This window comes from Cupressus sempervirens, chromosome 11, assembly GCF_028749045.1.
Source record: "Cupressus sempervirens isolate cs-2001-9-10 chromosome 11, ASM2874904v1, whole genome shotgun sequence".
In the NCBI taxonomy this organism is placed as follows: Eukaryota; Viridiplantae; Streptophyta; class Pinopsida; order Cupressales; family Cupressaceae; genus Cupressus; species Cupressus sempervirens.
In genome coordinates this window covers 502,017,655-502,040,718 of record NC_143128.1, presented here as the reverse complement: position 1 = coordinate 502,040,718, position 23,064 = coordinate 502,017,655, and the positions used below count along the sequence as shown (strand labels likewise).

At 34.4% G+C, this 23,064-nt stretch overlaps 1 pseudogene; it reads left to right on the top strand.

The window, feature by feature from the left end:
• LOC149530565 (actin-related protein 4-like) overlaps positions 1-20,858 on the top strand; it is a 157,340-nt pseudogene extending 136,482 nt beyond the window's left edge.
• Positions 20,859-23,064: the final 2,206 nt, after the last annotated feature.

Sequence of the window (23,064 nt, the reverse complement as noted above, 5' to 3'; positions counted from 1 at the left end):
AGATCATAACATAAGGACAAGAATGAGAACACAATGCAAAAGAAAACACCCAACCGAAAGCAACTCAAAAGGATAGATTCTACATGAATCCCAAAGCTAATAAAACCATACATCATAAAATCACTCAACTGGCCTCAATCTGAGAGTATGGATTTTACACAAATTCTAATGATGCAACAAGACCAAACATCATGAACTCACTCAACCGGCCTCAATTTGAGAGTATAGATTCTACACAAACCCTAGTGCTCATGAAACAAAAGCAAAGGTCTAAAAGAAACCATAACATCAAGAATGAAAAACACTCAATCGAACACAAAGTCGGGAGTACAAATGTGACACGCATCTTAATGCAACAAAAAGTGCAATAGTGGTCTGACTAATATCCAAATGGATCATCAAGGTCCATGACCCACATTGTGCCAAGAAAAATTAAGAAAACAGGGTGGCACACAAAACGAGGTAAAAACCTCAAAATTTTAGGAAAATTCCAAAATAAAATTTCATTTGGCTTTTGGGTTCAAAAACCCCAAAAATCCAAAAATAAAAGGAATCGAACACCGTATGCAAAAATAGACAACATAAAGGTGCAAAACTCCAAACCCTCATCCCGAAAAATAGGGAAATGTTCATACCCACCCAACTAAGTAGAACTAACATATAGAAACGAAGGGGAACACTAGTTTTCAACCTCCAAACAAACGGCTACCAAAAACAGAAGCATAAATGGAGTAGAAACAATAAAACAAGAAAGCCCTACCTCACAGCCAAAAAGGCAAAATAGGAATCTAAACTAGAAAATAAAATGCCTGCAGAAGTGGCCAAAAATTGTGGCAATCCAAAGTTTTCCCGAGCTGGATCCAATGAGCTCAACCTCGCGATGATCCCATGCCCATAGCTCCCACAATGAACAAAACAATAAATCCTCATGAAGAGGATTTTGGGTTTTACTCTCCAACTTTCTAATTCAAAAGTGAGAAGTGAGGAATTAAATTCCTCTTTGGATATTTATTCACTTTTCGAGTGAATAATCGATTAGGGAAAATAATTAGCCAACCTAGTTAAACCTCAAATCGACCCAAATGAAAATAGGCTACTCCTATAAATAGGAATTCATCTATGGCAAAGCTGCCATAAATTAAAATAAATTGATTAAAAAGCCCGAAAACCCAAAAACACATAAATTTCCTTAATGACTTTCACGACAATGCGAACCTCTAAATGCATAGACACACTCACTGGTCTAATCACATAATCCAAATGAGTTCGGATTTAATAATCACTAAAAGGTTTAAATTAAACATTTAATAAAGGATGCGTCGACCATATAAGGACGACATTGGTAAAATATGAATGGTTGAATCACTAACTCCATGTGCCACTGCCAGGGATATGAATCCTGCACACCAAACAACATGATCAAGTGCAATTGCATATAATAACATAGCCAAAGCAATAAATGCATTAAATCACCTAATTTAACCATTTATTTAATTATATTAAAATAATCTATTTACATCACTCACGTTCGCATAAAGCATAACAACATAGGAATGAAGTAAATAACCATAGCACTAAATCCATCACATAACATAATCAGAGGTATGTCCAAATACCAGATAACCAAATATCATCATAAAACACACTGTCATCTCAAAATGGCATCGTCATGCAATATGATCAACTGAACAACATAGTAGTCTAATATCTAAGATACTAAAATCAAAGTGTAACATCTGACCCTCAAATCCTCTCAAATGTAAAATATCACATAAGTAACAGATAACTCACAGATCAAAATATAACAAGGGAAATGTTCGCAACACACAACCAAATAATCCAACATGAACAATCCATTCTAATTACTTAAGCATTTAATAATGATTGATTACTCTGCATTAAAAAGGCATCTAAAACACATAAACAACCACAGTCATAAACATGACTACTCATTGCTACATGAACCTAGTCTAGTGTAGCATGGTAATAGTACATAGTGCAATCTCTGCACACATCTCAAGGTAATCACGAAACAACCTCATGATACCACATCGATCCTGGTAACCACTGGCGCAAACTTCAGTGAACCATAAATCACATCATAATCTCATAGATCAGTCAAATGCATAATCAAAGCAACTGATACAAAAACATAAATCCAAACACCTCGACGGTGTAGACCACTCAAGGTCACAATCATGATCCATCACAACAAAAGATCAACAAGGTTGCATCCATCAGGATGACTTACAGAAGTCAAATGGGAGAGGCACTACATTTTTTTTGACATCAAGGATTTTTGTAGCCTTGGTAATCTCTTCTTGGATCATGTGTAAATCTATCTTTGTCCCCACAAAAGTTAATTTTCTAATTTAAAAGGTCTTTAATTTCTCCTTTCAGGTAGGACTTATAGTTTGCAATAATGTGTCTAATCAATTGACTTGTGGTCTTGCTGGCTATATAATTAGAGATCTCGAATTAGGAAAATAGAATGAAGTTAGATAGAGGGAAGATAACAAGGATTTGGTTGTAAGTCTAAGCTTCTAAGTTCATTGGTTATATTTTGAATGTATATGGCTGCAACTAGGTAGGCCTTATGCTTGGCATGTTGAATGAAGATTATAGCATCATATCTTTGATGATATCTCTATAATTTCTTCTAGTTTCTTCTATTGTGTTGGCTTCCATGTATAACTCTAAAAAGTGTAGATTAAGAGTGAACTTTGTCCCTACCAGCCTTGCATCACTTTCATGGGTTGAAACACATCTTATATTTATGTATCCTCTTGAAAGAGGAGTAGACAATAGTTTGAGTTCTAAGTTCTTCTTGAGGATTCATAAAAGAAAGGTCAAAACACTGATATCTCCAATGAAATTAGGGGTGAAATAAAAGGTACCCCATTCTTCCTTAGATAAAGTAGAAGGTGAAGCTCCTTCATCCAATTGGGTTTTATCCTCATTCTTAATTTCTTGTTTTTCTTCACTAGGTTCAATGTTATAGTAGACTAAAAATTTAAATAATTGTTAGGCTTATCATTCATATGAAAAGTGCACATCACATTGTTATAATGAATTTGAATTTATGATGAAGCATTGAAGAAATAACATGCATATTATGCAACCAAGGTCTTCCCAAAAGGAGATTATGGTTGAGAGGTCTAGGCATCACATAGATTTAGGTATGTAGGATAATTGGACCCACCTTTATGAGATAAGTTATGATTCCAAAAGTTTGATTAGAAATGTTATCAAATCTAAAATAGGGAAGTTATCAGGCTTGATAGTGGACACATTAGTTTTAATGGCTTTTAGCATGTGTAAACTACACATATTCAAATCCAATCCATTATCAATCAAATTTATACATATGAGGTTCCCATTTATGAGAACATAAACCATAAGGATGTCATATTGGTTTTTCACCTCCTTAGGATACAAATTCTCTTAAGTGAAAATGATTTGATGAGGATTTGATACGACATTTATACACTCCAAAAAGGAAATCATATTGTCTTTAATAGGTGGAACGAGAAGAGTCAATAAATCCTTTTACAAAGCCTCATAATAAGTAAGGGAAGTTTGAAGAGCTTCCTAAAAGGAGATCGTAGTGGGAATAGCACACAACTAATCAACAAGATAATACCCCTTTCCTAAGGAACTAGTAAAATGAGGTGCATGGGAGAGCACCAGTTGAGAAAGGGGTAAAGAAGTAGGAGCAACAAAAATTGTAGGTTGAGGATTATTCCATGTCCAATAGGTATGAGATATGATAGTGTAATTAAGATTTCCTTAAAGGGCTATAAGAGGCTCATTGATTTAGGAATAATCCTTAAGAGTAATGAGAAGTTTTTAAGAAGGACATCCCTTGAGGGTTCTAAGAGACTTAGAAAATAGAACAAGCTTGATAGGCTCAATATTAAAAATAGTCTCACACAAAGGAAGCCATGAAAAAAAAATATCATAAAGGTTGGCTTAGAAAGATGTAGAGGAAGATGATGGAGGAATGTGATATTTTATGACCTCATTCACTACATCTATAACTTCACTACTAGACACCTCATGAGGTTTACTAATGAATGCATCATAAAAATACTCATGAAATAAATCATGCATCTTTCAAAGTAAAGTAGACTACTCACAATGAAATACAATTGATATTAAATAAAGATCTAACCACCAAGATCAAACAAAAGAAGGTTTAATGTTAGGTTCACCAAAATATACATGGGAAAAAAGGCATCAATGACAAATGCAAACTAGATAAGAAATGTAAAATACATTCACCCTAATCTATTCAGTACAAAAGAAAGAGAGAATTCCAAAAATAACTCTCAATTTAATCCAAGTTAGATTAGAAAAACCCAAATAGGACCAAGGGATGTCATTACTAAACCTAAATCTCATTAAATATGCAAGAAAGACCTTTTTCATGCAATGTTTATTATCCTTAAGATTTGAGATTCGATTGAATTGAATTGGCCAAATTGCTTGGTAAAACATTATATCTAATGCACACGAATAGTCCAAATGAGATCTAAGATTAGATCTAAAATACCTGAGGAAAAGGAAAGAATTGACTTATCTAGAAACACAATGAGGAAATGCATTGTTTCATCTGAAAAAACTATTGTTTTGTAACTATGATTGTAACACCAACTATGGATCTATGATTAGGATAGAAAACCCTATTTTTCCCAGATATCTAAAAACACATCAACCTAGAGAAAAAAAGTCAGGATTCTTTGCAAGATGATGGACATGTTACCAAGGCAATGTAATAAAATCAACCCAAGTTCTTTAAAAAGCTCTCAATGAATATGTTTTAGATCTATGGTCATAATTTTTATAACTTGAAAATATGATACAAAACTTGTGTGTATGGGTAGTTATATAGGGGTTTGCCTCAATCAACCCCCCATTTTGGTGATTTCCACCTCTATAAATAGTTATTATAAATTTTATTTTGTGTGTATTATTTTATTGTGAATCCTAGATTGTAGGTCTAAAATGTAAAGAGCTATAAAATGTTAAGAATCTAATCTATGAGTGAAACCTTAGCATGAAAATGTGCATGTAAGTGTAAATGTGTGCAAGACATGAAGAGACAAAGACCATATCTAAAGATAGCATTGAAAACGTACCAAGTTCTCAAGGCTAAATTACTTTATCAATATTATGATCCCCTTGCATCCCCATAATGTCATGTAGTGTTTGAATGCTTGAATTAGAAAATATAGATGAAAACCTTCACTTGGAAATGAATGAATGAGATCCAACCCTTAGCTTCCACCTTACAATCTCTATGCTAGATTATTATTTCCACATATACTTTTACCTTCCTTCCATTCATGCAAAATGAGTCTATTGGTGTCTTTTTATAGTGAATTTATGAGACTACCCTATAAATTTTGGTTGTAACGAGTGGAAACACTTTAATTGTAAAATAGGACCAGGGCCCAAAAATCCACAACCTCTAGAGAATAGGTTAACTTGACTTGAAGGATTCCCTAAAAGGAAAGAATCTTAGGGTTGTAACCCAATATTCTAAAATTCTAGAAGGTCTAGGTGTAATGTGCATCGAGGATTGATACATAAAAATTAGAAATGGAAAATGAGACCTAGAAAGAGGAGGATGCCTAGAAATTAGATCCTACCTTAGTCCTAGATGAGAGAAAATAGCAAAATTAAGGAGTATGTGTTAGGTCCTACCTTAATTTTTCCAAGGTGAGAGAAATAGACAAGAAAATTGTGCGCTCCAAGTGCAATTATACAATACGAACACACTAAAGGGGAGCTCACAAGTCATAAATTAAAGTGCTTCCAATTTAAGATGGTACACATATGGTTGATTGTATCTTCTAATATTTAATTTTATTATATTTTATTGTCTTAACATTTATAATGGTTAGAAAACAAAAATAAATTGTATAATGTCAAATAGGTAGATATTATACCCCTTTGGATCTAGTTTTAGTGATTTGTTTTATAGATCTATTATGAAGAGTGTTGTCAATATTTAGAATGAGTAGTCTTAGAATCTCTAGGACAAACAATGATTATTTTGAGAATTTGTAGTACTTTTGGAATAAGACTTACATTAAAATAGAGATTTTTTGTCTCTAGCATAACCTTTTTGAATAGCTATGTTAGGAATATGGATTTTATCAACCTAAGTCGGATGATGCAACATAGAGGAATTTATAAAAGTCTTATAGTAAAGGGGGTTTGGAGTTAGATTATAATATACTTCTATATTGAGTTTTTAAATCATTACTTTCATTTAAAATTTGGAAGAGGTATGCCATCCTCATAGGCTAATAAGATTATTTAATTATTGTTACTATGTTTTTTTTCTAAAAAGTATGCAATTGGGAAGTCTGGTTAGTCAATATGTCAAAAAAAAATTTAAAATTTGAATTAAAAGTGTATATTATCTCACTAGTATGATAATGATGGGACTTTGATGTCATTAGGGATTATGTGATGAATGTGCCTATGCTTGTGAATGTAATGTTATCTTAGTCCTTACCCTTATTTAGTCTCTAGTATTGTGATCAAGCTAGTATATGTGCATGGCCTTATTTCCTGATTTGGTAGTTTAAATAAACTTTGACAGTTTGACCTAGAGATTTGTGTGGACTCTATTGATGGTTTACTTTGTTATCCTTTGATTTTAGTGTGTGCATGTTTATTGTGCTTTGATCAAGTGTTGATGGTTAATTTTTTACTGGATCTCTTTCCTTATAAGCATTGAGTGTGTTCATGTGTGGGAATTCATTCAATAATGCTTAGGAATATATGGCATATGGTTCCATCTCATCCTGTGTAGATGACTAATCATGATGAAAAATTTAATATCTATGATAGATCCAATTATACTTATTTAATATTGTATGGTTCTATAGACTTTGATTATAATTATGGATCCTTTGAATATTTTCATAGTTTGTACGTTTTGGTTTTGTTATAGTGGACTAGGGAATGTATGGGAAAATAGTCTATAATGGGGGTTAGGCCCCATATTGGTTAGACTAGGATAACCTTTTATAGGGTATTAAGTAAGTGATAAAATTATTAAATAAAATTTGGGATGAGTTAAGACATTAATCAAGATAATTTGGATACCTCACCCATAGCCATGTTAGGTATTTCATGGGCCAAGGTCCTATACGAATCATGTATGGGTGGAGAAGGCCAACTATTGTTGTGGTATCAAGTGTGGCTTGGAGTTGGTAGAAAAAAAATCTTGTCCCCATGAAAGTAAGATTGGTTCCTAATGAGTCCTCCCCTATGGGTTGGGGTCTAAGAGGGAATGACTAGTCCAGGATAACCCAAGATAGTAGGGAACAATGTGATGACACTCTCCTACATGTAGTCTAGGATTATTGCAAGTGATTTTGTGGTGTTAAATATTATATTCTAATATTTTTGCATTGGAATTTACCTTCATAATGTTTGGAATTTACTTGATGAAGTATTCAATGTTTTTCTTTATGTAGACCTAAGTAGAAACCAAGTAGGAACCCATTGATCTTTTGCTTCTTCTTCTTCTTTTTCTTTGATTTTTCTTATTGTTGTATAGGTGGAATGGTGCATTATATTGTCTCCTAGCTTAGGGGAGTGGGCCTTGTGGTCCAACATGGTTGGGTGGAAATCTTTTATTCATCGAGTGTTTTGTAGTAATGATCTTGAGTCTCGGGCATTCGATTTTCTTCATTGAGATTTCCTTGCAACTTTAGTTGGTTTGTGGTTTCATATTATCTTATGTAGATTATTAGATTCTTTCTCATAATCATGTCTTCTAAATGATTTATGTTTTTTTTATTTACCATTGTATCTCTTGATGTATTATTCATTAAGTTGTAAACTCTTGTATATGTAAACATAAAAAATTGTGCAAATTGTAAACTATATGATGTATCATGAGATAGATGTATGTATTTTATTCCCTCATTATGTACTAAATAGATAATTAATGGTCATGATGGGTATTGCAAATGGAATTTATGTTTCTTTATTTTTGTTATGTGATATTTTAGTAACAATGTCAAGGAACTTAGAGAACTAAGGATTGTATTTATTGTTTAAATTCCTCATATAATAGTTTTATGGTTTTAAAAAAATTATTTCACTATTTTCTAGTTTTTACCATCTAGTTTCCTGGTGGGGGCACTACATGCACTATTATATTTTGATGGTGTTGAGAGTACATTTAGAGAACATGTCACTAAAAAGGAATATCCATTTTTATATTAGTCACAATAAGATCATGGCACTCATTATGTAGATATTGTTTCATGAAGTTTTTAAAAAAATTGAAAGAAATGAGCATAGAAATTGATATGAATTTTGTTTAATCAAATGTATGTGTGGCACAATTCAAATCATCCAAGCCATTTTATGAATCATGTAAATATCATTGTAATGAAAATATACCACATGTTTGGAGTTTTTTGGAGAGGATACACTGAAAGGGTGAACTTGATGATGCATTAGCTTGCATTAAACATGCTTTATGGAAGTACCCAATGAATTATTAGGGAGTTCATATGGAATATGTACATGGTGTTGTTAAATGGTTCAATACATATTTTTAACCAAATAAGGCTGATGTATCGTCAAGAGAAAATCAAGTGGTATCACATAGATTATTTTGGAAGGTATTTTGTATGCATGTCTGAATTGCACATATGTGATATATTCATCTTTAAATTTTACATCATTTATATTCATATTTTAAAAGTATAATTCATAATTCATATTCTATATGTTTAGGTGTGGATAGAAGAACCCTTCATGGTTACAAGAGGATGGAGAAAACACAATCTTTGCATTTAATTATGAGTAAAAATTATAATAACTAGACATTGAACACTTGATATGTACTCATATTTTAGCTGTCATTGTGTTGCTGAAAACTATGATGAATGCAATAATTAGGAACATGGATATGAGGTGCATGAAATTTGGTGTCACCTGTTATTATTGATATGCTTAAAAATGAAGAAATTTTTGATGATATTCCTCTAATTTTTATTGATTATGACCATGTTCTAGGATTGGTCAAAATTGGTAAGTATAATAAATGAATATATCACATGTATATATCTAGATCCAGATCTATATCAATTTTAACAATTTTAATTTGTTTCAAATGTTGTTAAATTTTTTGGTGCAAGTTCAACTATTTTAGAGGTAAAAAATTTCAAGAAAATCAAAATGGTCAAACATGGAGTGGTGCAGAGTCAAAAGGATTCAATAACATATCCATATGTGATCCTATATCACTTCTAGTGTCCATCTACTTAAACCCTCATAGATACTCCTCAAATCCTACTAGGTCCTCAGCTATGATATAGACATCACCAACTCATTTCTCTACCTTCATAGTTGTTGAGTGATTTTTAGGTGGGTCCTTCTGTGGAGGGTATTTTAAAACATGTTGTATATGAATCAAGGAAATGGTCTAGACAATGGAATTATAAAGCGCTACAAGACTTTTATGACATCTTTGACATCATATATCAACATCCTCTAGGTCTTTGCAATATATGAATATGATTGCAATAGGTTCTCAAAAAAATAAACTAACATATCCTTATGACTCTAAGATCTAGAAAGAGATCATAAATCATATGTGGTAGGAAGACCAATAGCTGTATAATTCTCAATATCATTCAAGTATGCTCTAGATGATGCATGAAAATATGATTTGGTTTAAATTGGTCTATTTAAAACATATTTTCTTAGTGTATCATATGTAATGGTGGTGGTTGATTGGTCAGCTAATTACCTCAATAACACAGGATTGGATATCCTTCTACATTGACTCTATGACTAAACAGAATCATGTATTTTCCTAAGAACAATATACTAACTTCATTTTATTTGTCAACCCAAGAGCATAAGCTTGAGAGGGTGGCTGCAAAGTATAAGCTCTAATTCCTCTTTTAATTCATTAAAACTAAAATAGAAAAGGAATGTTGAAAGAACTAAGCTAGGAACTGAAATGACATTCTACCTTAAAGCTTAAGGTAATGCTACAAATAGTAAATCTACTTATGCAACTATGTTATAAGAACTATTCAATGATTCTATTATTAATGGCTATAGGAACAACAAATTTCTACTTTGTAAAGAAAATGAACAAAGAACTAATATCTATTCTAACAAAGCAGTTCACTCACCAAGTGGGCCCCCTTGGATGAGTGAATAGAAAAATGATCAAGTCTGAAGGTGGAAACTTGAACTTTGTATTCTATTCATTCATAATAAGAGGTTACATCTAAAAGTAAGATTACACACTACTTAATAGAATAGTCTATTCTATCTTTCTTCTAGTCAAAAATGAAGAAAAATCTCCTTTCAAGGTTACAATGGAAATTATTTAAAGGAAAGATACAACAACTTACTACTTCTACGATCACTCCATCATTGAGGATTGATTACAAATCATAAAGTTCACAATAGAAATATCATTAACTACATTTTGATTCCTCCAAGAATATAGTAGGTTGAGGAAGTTATATTTGTGTGCTATCATAATAGAAATCACACCATATTCTTCTTGTTGCAATGATTCATCAATTTGGTCACCATTGACTTAGTGGTGAAATGTTGACTTGGACATGTGTAGAAAACACTTACAAAACATTAAACACAACAACTTCTACATGCATGCACATTCATTTCATCATCAATGTTAGCAGGGTATAATGTTAAAATTATCACTCTTGCAAATCCTACGGCTGCAGGAAGAAACTTACCCAAACATAGCATGGATGAGAAGATATTTATCAACATGTAATATTCCTTCATTAAACCATAGAAATCCATAGATTCAAGCAAACACAACATATCTGAATAATATATACTTCAATCTTCATCTCTTATCATATAGATAATATACTCATAAAAAACATAAGTTCTTTTGCTTAAACCATAGAGTCATTAAATGTTTCTTGCAAGATAATTGCCTTAAAACAAGATAAAAGGTTCCCAAAATAACGGCCTTTTAGAGGCTCATCATTCCCCTCCCCAACTAATCTATTGCTGGTCTCCAACAATCATGAAGTTATAAATTCGAGCTTGCACTCTCCAATCACTAGGTGTCCTTTCACCTGGCTCATTATTCACATAATCAAAGTAACCATAATTTTTCTTGAACCTCTTCAAATGCCTAACTTCAACAATCATGTCATGGTCTTCTACATTGTCATTTTTTGCTAGTAGTGTCTACAAGAGAACTGGGGGCTGATACCTTAATGGTAACCAATGTTTACACTGATTTCTTCCCAAGTCAATATACCAAGGAATCTGAATTGTAGCAAGAGTCAAATTTTGTGGAGAATGGGGCTCTTTGATTTTTAGATCATGTGGCATTCTAACCCATTGCTTCCTTGAGGTAATGATTGTTGTCTCAACATTCTAAGATAAGTGATGTTCCTAATCGAAAAATGCATGTTCTTTGATTGCACTCACCTTACTAAGTCCTGTAGGATTGCCTAAAATAGAGATCCAATCTAGATATGCTCATCTGCATTATTGAATTTCTGGTCTCATAAACAAGGGTGTTGTCATCTCATTCTCCCTATAGGGTATAGCTTGATATTCTCTACTCATTTCATTTTGTATCCATGACATTTTTTCCCTTAACTGCACATCCCCTACATATAGGATTAGATTATATTCAGTGTCATTAGGCAATACCAGATTGTGAAGATATAATTCGCATAGAATTTTTTTCAAAGCCATAGGAACAGATCGAAATGCATTGTAAAACTCATGTGGGGTAGAGATAGAGGGGTTAAGTCCTTCCACAATCCTAGTCAGTTTACAATTTTCAAATTTTTCTTAAAGAAACAAAGTATATACGGGTAATGGTGACCTACATTCCATTAATTTAGGAATCAATCCTATAATCTGCTCAATTCTTCTCTACAAAACTTCATTCTGATTTGAACTTTGTTTCAACTTACAATTCTCCTCATCAATAACATGGTTTAATTTTCCTTTTCTAGTTTTTATTGAGCTCTTTCCCATAATAGTTGTTGAAACAAATTTATTCCTATAAACAAAGATGTAGACAGGTCTGGTGGTGGCAATGGCTTGTGACTAAGGAGGTCTATCCATTCAGATGCCAAATGGTGGGTCTTGTTGACACTCTACGATGTGGAGAACTCTCTTTTTCTTATGAAACTAGTTGTTTCCTCCTTTCCTTCCTTAATATACTTTGTGGTTTTTGTAGCTAATATATCTAACCCTTCTTGATCTAGTTTTTCTAATACTTCTTCAATAATTTTAGGCCTAAATTCTAGAGAATCTTCGGAAGGGAGTTCTACAATATTTTCACTAAGATCTTACATAGTAGAGTTTTATTCAAATTCCTTAGACATTTCAAATTCACTAGATTCCTTATTGCTATCAATAAGTACATAATCAACACTACAATTAGTTTTTGGTTGTATATTCTAAGTTTTGCTCTAAGTTTCACTAGCTTTAGTTTGCTATAATTTTTTTCCTCCGAAGAGGAATCCTTTTCACTTTTAGACATTTCAAGGTAACTATCGAAACAAAGGCTTCTATAACCCTACTCTTGGAGAGTCTTGCACTTCACCTCGTGGGTGGTGTTGTCAAGCATGGAGGAGTCTTTTGTTTCATCCTGCTTATAGGTGTTTCCACCACAAGCACTTCAGGAGGTTTTTCTAGATTTTCCTCCTCTTGAGAGTGCAAGGGTTCATTAAGGTCCCTCCTCATCTAGTTTTTCTAGCCTTTCTACTTCAAGTTTCAATTTTTTACTTTTTGTCTTTCTTGATGAAAGACCTTTCCTTAATAGATCATGGGGTTTTAGTAGTACTAGCAAATTCTACATTTTTACTTTTCTCTTTGTTAACAATGGAGGTTTTGGCCTTATAAATTCTCTTCTTAGTTGGTTTAGGACTAGAGGGAGAGGCTTCAGGAGCATTTTCAGCTTTGGGAACTATTTTATAGAAACCTATGGGGGTTCTTTCCCTTCATCCTACACCCTGGCCTCTAGGGCCCACCAACCTAGGCTCTACTTCTTTTAACTGCAAGAACTCTTTCCATGCCCAAATTTTTTGCTTATTTAATTCTCTTTCAACAATTAATTTTATTAAACCATGGTGAGAAATAGATTGATCCCTTCCTAACTGCACTAGAGAAACTTGCTTCTTAATAATGTTAAATAGGAAATTTGGAATCTTTACCTATTTGAACTCATGTCATAGGTGAGCCAACATTTTGAAGAGCAAGGCATGCAAGTATTTGTAGCATCCCTGACACATGAAATATTCGATGATAAACATAGTAGGTTGAATAAACTCCATTGGCAAGGATAGCCTCGAAGTACATTATTTCTTAACAATGTCCAATGGTGGGTCCTAGTATATACTAAATTGTACCCTAGCTATCTTTAGGTTAAACTCTTTCTCCCATTTTTTGCCTTCCTGGGGAAATCCAATGACCTTAGCTATCACTACCTTTCAGAACTCAATTTTTAAACCTTTAACTACTATGACACAATCCCTTAAGGTGGTCATGAATTGAAGAGCTACCTCTTCATCAAATATGTTCAAACTAAGACATTAATCCAACCATCATTTTCTTCTAAACATTTCACAACTAATTGCATCTCCCAAAAGAACTCGATGGTCAATAGACTCATTCCTTTGTATACCTCCACCCATGGTCAATTACATCTAAATTGTAGAAAAACCCTGATATTTCAAAGCTTAGCAGATCAAGGTTTACAACATTGGCCCTAGTTCTTTTAAAAAAAGGTGTGTACTTGGAGAGTTTAATGCATCATATCTCATAATATCCTTCTTGCACATAGTTTCATAATTTCTACTTGTGTATAGGTTTTGTCACCCAAGCATGTTGCAAACCATCATTAAAAGTTAAGTGGCTACTTTTAATGTCTTTAATTGCATAATGATGCAATCATAGACGGACATGTCACTTACATGTGATATTAAATATGTACTTACTTCCAGTCATCTCAATGCACTTTGAAGGTACATGCAATTTGAAATTAAAAATACAAACATTTAAATATTTATCTCCCCCCAACTAAGTGAAGGCATGGGGTCCCACTAGGCCAGTATAGGCAAGAGTGAATAATTATAAACAATACCAAATCACAATAAAGCATGAATAAAATAGAATAAAATGCATGCAAAGTTATGCGGGAGGTACCTGACAACTACTACAGGAAAGATGTTCTGTAAAGATCACCGAAATTGATAGAGTGATAGAATGGAATGGTAAGATGGACAAGAGAGAAGGTGCAATGGAATAGATGTGAAGAAGGTACTTTAAAAAAGAATTTTTTTTATTATGAATGCCTTGATCGGAGTCAAGAAGCATCAGGAGTTAGGGTAGGAGACTCGGACTTAGTGGCTATAGGAACAATGATGTCCTCATTGTGTTGGAATTGTTGCAGGAACTCTTCATGGCTAACTGGTTTATGATAAAGCTTGAGGTGATGCCTATTGATGAGAAGTTTGAAATGAATAGGATCAATGGTAGATAATTGAGCTACACCATTTGGAAATATGACAATAATCTCATAGGGTCCTAACTAGCATATTTGGAACTTTCCTAGATTATGCTAGTACTTTGAGTCATAAAGAAGTGCCCAATCTCCTATAGAAAACAATTTATGTTTAATAAACTTGTCATGCCATTGTTTTCTTTGGTTTTGAATGAGCTTAGTATTGTTCAATGCAGATTTCCTCCTTTCATCAAGATCATTATAACTTAGATTTGATCTTTTGGGTAATATTGAGTTCTATCCCAAGCTCCAAGGCAGTCTTTAGTGTTTTATATTCAAATTCTATAGGCATGACTATTGACTTACCATAAACAAGTTCAAAGGAAGTAAAACTAGTTGTGGACTTCTAGGTGGTTCTATAAGCCTAGAGAGCTTCAAGAAGGTGTGTGGCCCAATCCTTCCTATGAAGTGCTACGGTCTTGGTGAGAACAGATTTGAGCTCCCTATTAGTAAATTCTACTTGACCATTAGCCTAAGGAAGATATGGTGATGATTTACCATGTCTAATAGTGTACTCTTTCATAAGGGAAATTATCAAATTTAATGTAAATTAAGTCCCCTGATCAGATGTCAATTGCCTAGGAACACCAAATTGTGTAAAGATGGATTCATATAAAAACTTTTCCACGTTGACATCCCTTGAATGTTTCATGGGTTTAGCCTCTACCCACTTGGTTATGAAGTTAATGCACACTAGAATGTAGGATTTTCCTTGGGAGGTAGGTTTGATGGGTCCTACAAAGTCAATCCCCCATTTGTCAAAGGGCATGACAATTACTTGAGGCTACAAGGGCATTTCATTTGATTTAGTGGGTCTTTTCATTTGTTGGCACTTGTCACATTTCTTTATATAGCTAATTGCATCCTTGTGCACCTTGGCCAATAATACCCAGTTGTCAAGATTTTGAAGGTTGTTCTTTTAGTTGCAAAGTGACCTCCACAGGGCTCATCATGATAGGCCTTCAAGACATCATATGTTTCATCTTCTCTTAGACGTATATGCATGACTTGATCAGGATCAATATAGAATATGAATCCAACAATCCATGAATAGTTAAAGCTCTTCTTTGCTAGTAACTTCCTTGCTTGGGTAGAGAAGTATATTGGTATTTTTCCTGTGGTGAGGTAGCTAGCAATATCTGCATACCATGGGTTTTGTGCGACCAACAGAAAGAGGTACTCATCTGAAAAACTATCATCAATGGTTGTAGGATCATCAAGGACATGTAACCAAGAGAGAAATTTAGCTACCACATTGGTCTTACCAAGTTTATCAACTATGATGATGTCAAATTCTTGCATGAGCAATAACCATCGAGCCAATCTTCCTAAAATGTAGGTTTGTTCACCAAATATTTTGTAGTAGAATGTCTAGTGTGAACAAATATCTCATATCCAATAATGTAATGCCTAAACTTATTGAGGGCATAGATGACTACAAGTAAATCCTTTTCAGTGATTGTGTAATTAAATTTTGGCCTTGCAATATTTTACTAATAAAATAAATGGCATGTTCAACAGAGTCTACCTTCTATCCCAGCACAACACTGATAGCATAGTTTAAGGCATTTGTATGAATGTGAAAAGGTAGGCCCCAATTAGGTCCTCTCTAAAAAGGGGTTGTGGTAAGAACTTCGTTAAGCCATAGGAAGGATGTTGCATAGTCAGAGTCCCAAACAAATTCAAAATCCTTTTTGAGTAGGTTGTAGAGAGGTGTTGCAAGTTGACTGAAGTTTTTAATAAATCTTATGTAATATCCAACATGTCCCAAAAATTGTGTACATCCCTTTGCTTCTCTGGTGTTGACAAGGTATTGATAACTTCAATCTTTGTTCGATCTACTTTGATGCTCTTTGATGAAATGAAATGGCCTAGGACTACCCCTTCCTCCATCATCAAAAAAAATTTCTCACTATTTCAAGAAAGGTTATAGTCCTGACATCTTTTAAGGACCATTTCTAAATTTTCTTTTGCTTCTTCAAAAGTAGCACCATAAACAATAAAATCATCCATATAGATCTTCATATAACTAGCAGAAATATCTGAAAAAATATTGATGACAACCCATTGAAATGTGGCTAGGGCATTGCACAAGTAAAAAGGTAATACTAAATAGGAATGTAGGGCCCATTTTTCGTTGCACCAAAAGCCATGACTATTAGTGAACATGGAACACCACATAATTAACCACCTGGAGATTTGAACCCATGACCAGGCCAAAACTAGGCTCTAATACCAATTGTAGGGCCCATTTTCCATTGCACCAAAATCCATGACTGTTAGTGAACATGGAACACCACATAATTAACCACCTATGGGCAGGGGAGTGCATTGCATCACCAAACAAAGAAAACATTCCCCATGGGCAGGTAAAGGTTGCTTTTTTCTTGATCTTTTGGGGCATTTGAATCTGATTGTAACCACTGAAACCATCTATAAAAGAAAAATACCTTTTACCAACTACGTTATCAAGGACTTGGTCTATAAATGGCAATGGGAAATGGTTCTTCTTAGTGGCTAAATTGAGCTCCCTATAATCTACACAAACTTTTCATTTTCCTCCCTTTCTAGATACTATGACTAGGGGTGAGACCCATTGACTATTAGAGATAGGATATATAAAAATAGCACTTAATAGCTTTTACAATTCATTCTTACCAATATCTTTTAAGACAAGGTTAACTCTCCTCTAAGGTTGTTAGATAGGTTTGATGTCGGGGCTGATGTAAATCTTGTGCGTGTAGAGCATAAGATCCAATCCTTTCATTTCCATGTAGTCCCAAGCAAATGTGCTTTGATTCTCCTATAGTGGCTGCAACATAACTTCTTGTTAGGAGGGTGATAAATAATTGTTTACATTCAGCTTCTTACCTGGGCCACTTTCCTTTTTAATAACCTTATCTACCATGAATAATTGGGCAACAGGAGAAGAATCCATCTGATGAGGTAATAATGAATGGATAAACTATGAAGCTTCTGAATGATGCAGTGAACTCAAAGATGGTATAATGGTTTCTAAGATACATTCAACTTGAGAGCATATTGGAGATTTTGTTCCATATTCATTCAAAATAATGGACAAAATTATTTCATCTTCTCCTCAGGTAATTATAAATGATTCTCTACCTATCATCATTAATTGATGGATGAAATTGGCTCCTAGATCATCACCACCCAAGTCTGGCCAAATTACTTGGTCATCTAGTAACAATTGTTGAGCAGGGGAGTATAAAGTCAAGTTCTTGGTATGAACACCATTAGATATGGTCATCTTCCCAGATCGGCAAGCTATATAAGCATTTGTAGTGGATAATCATGGTCTCCCTAAGATTAAAGGATATCCTCCCATAGTAGCCTTTGGGGAGAGAACAACAAAATCAACTAGATATTCCTAGGAATTTAAGGCAACTATAACATCTTCTATCATCCCATCTAGTTTAATGGTAGAGCTATCAGCAAGTTGTAGGATGGTGGGGGTCTCTCTAAGGCCAATGATATGCAACCAAGATAGTACCTTCTTTTTCATGACATTAATAGATACTCCTAGGTCAACCAAAGCATTTTGAACTTGGATCCCATGAATAGTGACTATAACTACAAGACTTCTAGGGTCAAAGTATTTGGGTACAGTTAATTTCTCTAGCATTAAGTTAGACAACTATCTTAGGACATGAATGGTTTTGGATCTTTCTTCTTCCTTCCTAGTTTCTTAATGCATGCTTCCTAAATAGCTTTAGTATAGGTAGGGACTTCCTTAATAGTATCCAACAATGGTATTTTTAATATTATTTGTTTCAACTAATAAAGCAAATCAATGACTGCATGGTTCTTTGTGGGCTGACCTTGTTCTATCAACCTATGGAGAAATGAAGGTTCTTTGGCTACATGAAAAGTATGCTGATTTAACTCATCTATATTCTTAGTTAGAGGATCCTCAACTTTAGTTATTATAGGTTTCTAGGGTGTAGGAAGAGTGGTGCCTAACCTTAAGTGAATATCATTCAATGAGATGGCATAGCTTTTTTGTTGAGTCTATTGTTTAGAATTGTTTGGATTAGGATTAAGTTGAACTAGTAATTGGGTTTGCTTGGTAGGAGTATTAGTGGCTATAGGAGGAGAGATTAGAGCTTGTTGCTGAGTTGGTGGCAATAGGTTTGGCTGACTAGTTTGGGTACTCCAATTTTGAGGTTGTTGCCAATCCTGCTAAGGTTGTTGCCAACCCTACTGAGGTTGTTACCAACCTTGGTGGGGTTGTTGCCAACTATGATTTCCACTAAAACCAGTATTTTGAAAAATTTTCCATTAATTTTTATTATTATAACTTTGAAGAGGATCTTGTGGCATACCTTGTCTTTGAGCCCATGGCCTTCTTTGAGTGACATAAAACACCTCTCCATTTTCATCAATGGCTTTGAACTTGGTTGGTATTGGTTGTGTCTCCACACTTGCAACAGACTTACATCTACAATGCTTTTTCTTTTCTATCTAATGTGGACAATATTCGATCAACATGGCATCAACTTCATCTTTCTTTCTTCAAGCTTGCATGGTGTCCAACTAAGTGGCTACATCATTAATGATGTCTTGCTTGAAGTCTGATAGAAAATTAGATAATTCTAGCTTGGATACTCATGAACTGTCATTGGACTTACATGGTAGATCTCCAAGTCCCCTACCTTTCTTGATAGTAGCTTTGGAATAATTCAGGCATATACTATGTATCTGTTGCCTGACTTTTAAGTCACCGATTTTTATTTTTTTGGCAATATTGGAGTCATATAGTCCTCAAGTCAATTTCGTGTCTAGGTTTAAGTCCTTCATAGGTAGGCCATCCTTGTCAAGTTTCCCTCTTTCTTGCCTTTTCATTCATAAGCTGGGTAGTTGGTTTAATTTTTGTCATGTTGGGTAGGTGATAGTTCCTGCTCGGCAAGGATATCATGTTTTATTGATGATCTTCTCAAATAAAGGATATACAAGTCTTCCTTATTTTAGAGATTCATGGAGCAGTATGTGCAATCCGGAAAGACATTTGATTACTAAAGGCTCTACAAATTTGGAAGATCTCCAGATGAAGTCTTAGCTATAGTGCTTGATCTAGGATCTCATACATGTAAAGCTGGTTATGTGGGTGAAGATGCTCCAAAGGTAGTTTTTCCTTCCATTGTGGGATTCATTGGAGAAGCAAAAAATATTGATGCAGCCAAAGTTGAAGGTGATTTAGAGGCAGTTTCAGATGTCAATGCAATTGTTCCAATGGATGCAGAGAGGTCCAAATCAAAACCAAAATTTTATGTTGGTTCTCAAGCTCTTGGGTACCGGTGTGATCATATGGAGGTTATTCCAGCATTGAAGAATGGGATTGTGGCTGACTAGGATGTCATAGATAGTATATGGGATCATGCTCTTTGGGAGCACTTGCGGATTGATCCCAAGGAGCATTGAATGTTGTTATCAGAGCCATCATCCAATTCACAAACTCAAAGAGAAAGAACAACAGAGGTTATGTTTGAGAATCACAAGGTCCCTGCATTATTCTTAGCAAAAAATGTTGTGCTAACATCTTTTGCTTTGGGTCGTTCTACTGTTGTAGTCGTTGATTGTGGTGGTGGACCGACAACTATTGCTATAGTGCATGATGGTTATGTTATTCAAAAGGCTTTCGTGTCATCTCCAATTGGTGGGGAGGTTTTAACTGAGTGCTTGATGAAGTATCTAGAGAGTAAAGGGATCATGCTGAGGCCTCGATATTCATTCAAGAGGAAAGAGGTTCGACCAGGAGAATTTCAAATAATAGAGACTAACTTTCCTGATACTACTGAGAGCTATAAAAAAATACTCATAGATGACCATTGCAAGTGATATTAAAGAAGCTACATGCCGTGTACCAGATATAGCCTTTGATAAGAATGGATATGCTAACATCCCAACAACACCATATGAACTTCTTGATGGACAAATTATAGAAATTGGAGCTGACAGATTCAAGATCCCTGATCTTTTGTTCAATCCATCTCTAATTCAGACAATACCTAATGTGGATAAGTTAGATACTTCTCAATATGCAGTCCGTGGACTTCCACAGATGGTTATTGAAAGTATAAACAAGAGTGATGCAGATATACGCAGGGAACTGTTCAGTGCCATTCTTCTTGCAGGTGGCACAACATCAATGCAACAGATGAAGGAACGCTTGGAGAAGGACTTGGTGGAGGAAACACCACCAACAACACGTGTCAAGGTTCTTTCAAGTGGCAATACAACTAAACAAAGACACCTTGTGTGAATTGAAGCCATGCATTGATTCTCTGGGCTCATATGAAATCATTACAAGAAACGGCAGGCAAAATGATGAAGAAATGGAAGAGAAATTGCCTGGCGGGTTTTCAGATTTTGGCTTCTCCATTGTTTTTGCGCACCAACAGAGGCAAAAATTTGCCAACGATTTTTTGGTATTATATGACTTGTTCTCAAAAATGAATCACATGGGTCCTTTTAGAATCACTTGAAGAATATTTTATCTTTAGGAAGCTTGGTCTGAAATTGCCTGTAAACACTTGAAGTGGAAATTTGAAAATCTGCTACGCCAAGCCTTTTTCGCACTTGGAATTTGAAATCTCGCAAACTCCATTTTCGATGATTTTTTTAAGTTATTTTCAAAAACTAAGGATCTAGGTCCTCTTAAAATGTAGCAAGGAAGATTTCATCTTCATGAAGTTTGAGCTGAAAACATGTGGAAAAGCCTTAGGCGAAAAATCCAGAATCAGGTTCTCCAAGTCCATTTTCTCACTTGTAGAGGCCGAAATCCGCCAGCTCGTATCTTCAAGGATATGAGTTCTTTTTCAAATCCATGCATCTAGGTCATTTTTGAATGTCTCAAGGAACATTTCTTATGTTGGAAGTTTGGCTCGAAAATACTCTAGATGCTCGAAGCAAAAATCCATGTTTTTGGTGCTCCAAGGCAATGCCGACTATAATATTTGAAATTATAATGGCAGATAAGGAGCTCGAGAGGCAATTCTACTATCTTGTATGCTACGCAAAAGTCGAAAGGTGATTAGAACATCAAATATTTTTAGACGTATAGAATGAAGTTGCTAAATAAATGAAGTTATCAGTTTCTTTTCTGAAGATGACTGTTACGTAAAGGGCCAGAAGTTGCAACTGCTACTTGCTCTAAATATGTTTCAGATGTTCTCTACTCCTTTAATGATGATGATGAAGAAGAATCTAAAATGAGACCAAGCCCCAAAGTTGATGCAAATGGGACAGAGTCTAATATTTCAAACCTAAAAGTAAAAGCAATTCCAAGTTCTGATAAATAGGAGGCTACCGAAGAGGATGTACAAAGACGACATCAGGCCAAAGTATCTTGACAAAAGAGTGATGAGAATGCAAGAACATTCCCTGCAAGGAGTTTTGATTCAAGTGATTCTTAGGGTAATTACAAATCTCCATGTGACTTGCATGCCTATAACAATATAGATGAAATTCCTTCATCAAAGGAATTGATGATTTGGGTTGATCATAAGAATGAGGCTGTTTTATTACCAATAAATGGCTTAATGATACCATTTCATATTGCCACCATAAGGAGTGCTTCAAGTCAACAAGATGGCAATATATCTTATATACGCATCCTTCTCAATGGATCAGTCGCTGAGTTTAATGCTAATAATATTTTGCCTCAAACATCTCAAGGCTACATCTATGTGAAAGAATTAACTTTTCGCTCAAAAGATACAAGCCATGTGAATAGACTAAGAATTAGTTACAAACTGAATGGTTATAGAACCAAAGAGGTAGAAGAATTGAATGGTCATAGAAGAATCAGAACAGTCATGGGATGCCATTATTTATTGTAATCCCATTCATTTACAAAAAGGAGGTAGAGGGGTTTTTCTTTTTCCGAAATACAGTCAAAGAGCTGAAGGGAAGGGGAGAGCATTTTAGTTTAGATTTTTCATTTCATTGCATGTAGAGGGTCGGCAAAATGGTTGATGTATCAGACTTGATATTGTAGAGCCAATAAAGAGGATTTTATGTCAATGATTTTCTGTTCCATTTAGTTAGGAATTGTCGCTTCTATGTTTCTTTCTTTTAAAATCTGAATTACAAAAGGAGAGAAAAGATGTTTTATTCTTTTTTCATGAGGATATGAATTAACCACAGTAAGAAGTGCTTTGGGGTATTCAGAGAGAGATTCATTAGAAGTCTTTAATCATCTCATTTATTTTTCATGTTAAGTGTTTGTTGTAGGATAGCTAGTTGTTGGGTTATAAATTCATAAGATTTGTGGATTCTATAACTTGGTTCATAGATTAGTAAGTATTTCTTTGCCTAGATTAAGTCATGTTTAGGTTTAATTCGGTTTGCCTCTTTTGCTCTCGGGTTAAGAGCATACCCCATGTTAGATTGTAGGAACAAACATAATTCCTTGAACATTATTCACATAGGGTGATGTACCTTAATTTAGAGGGAAACTAGTTATT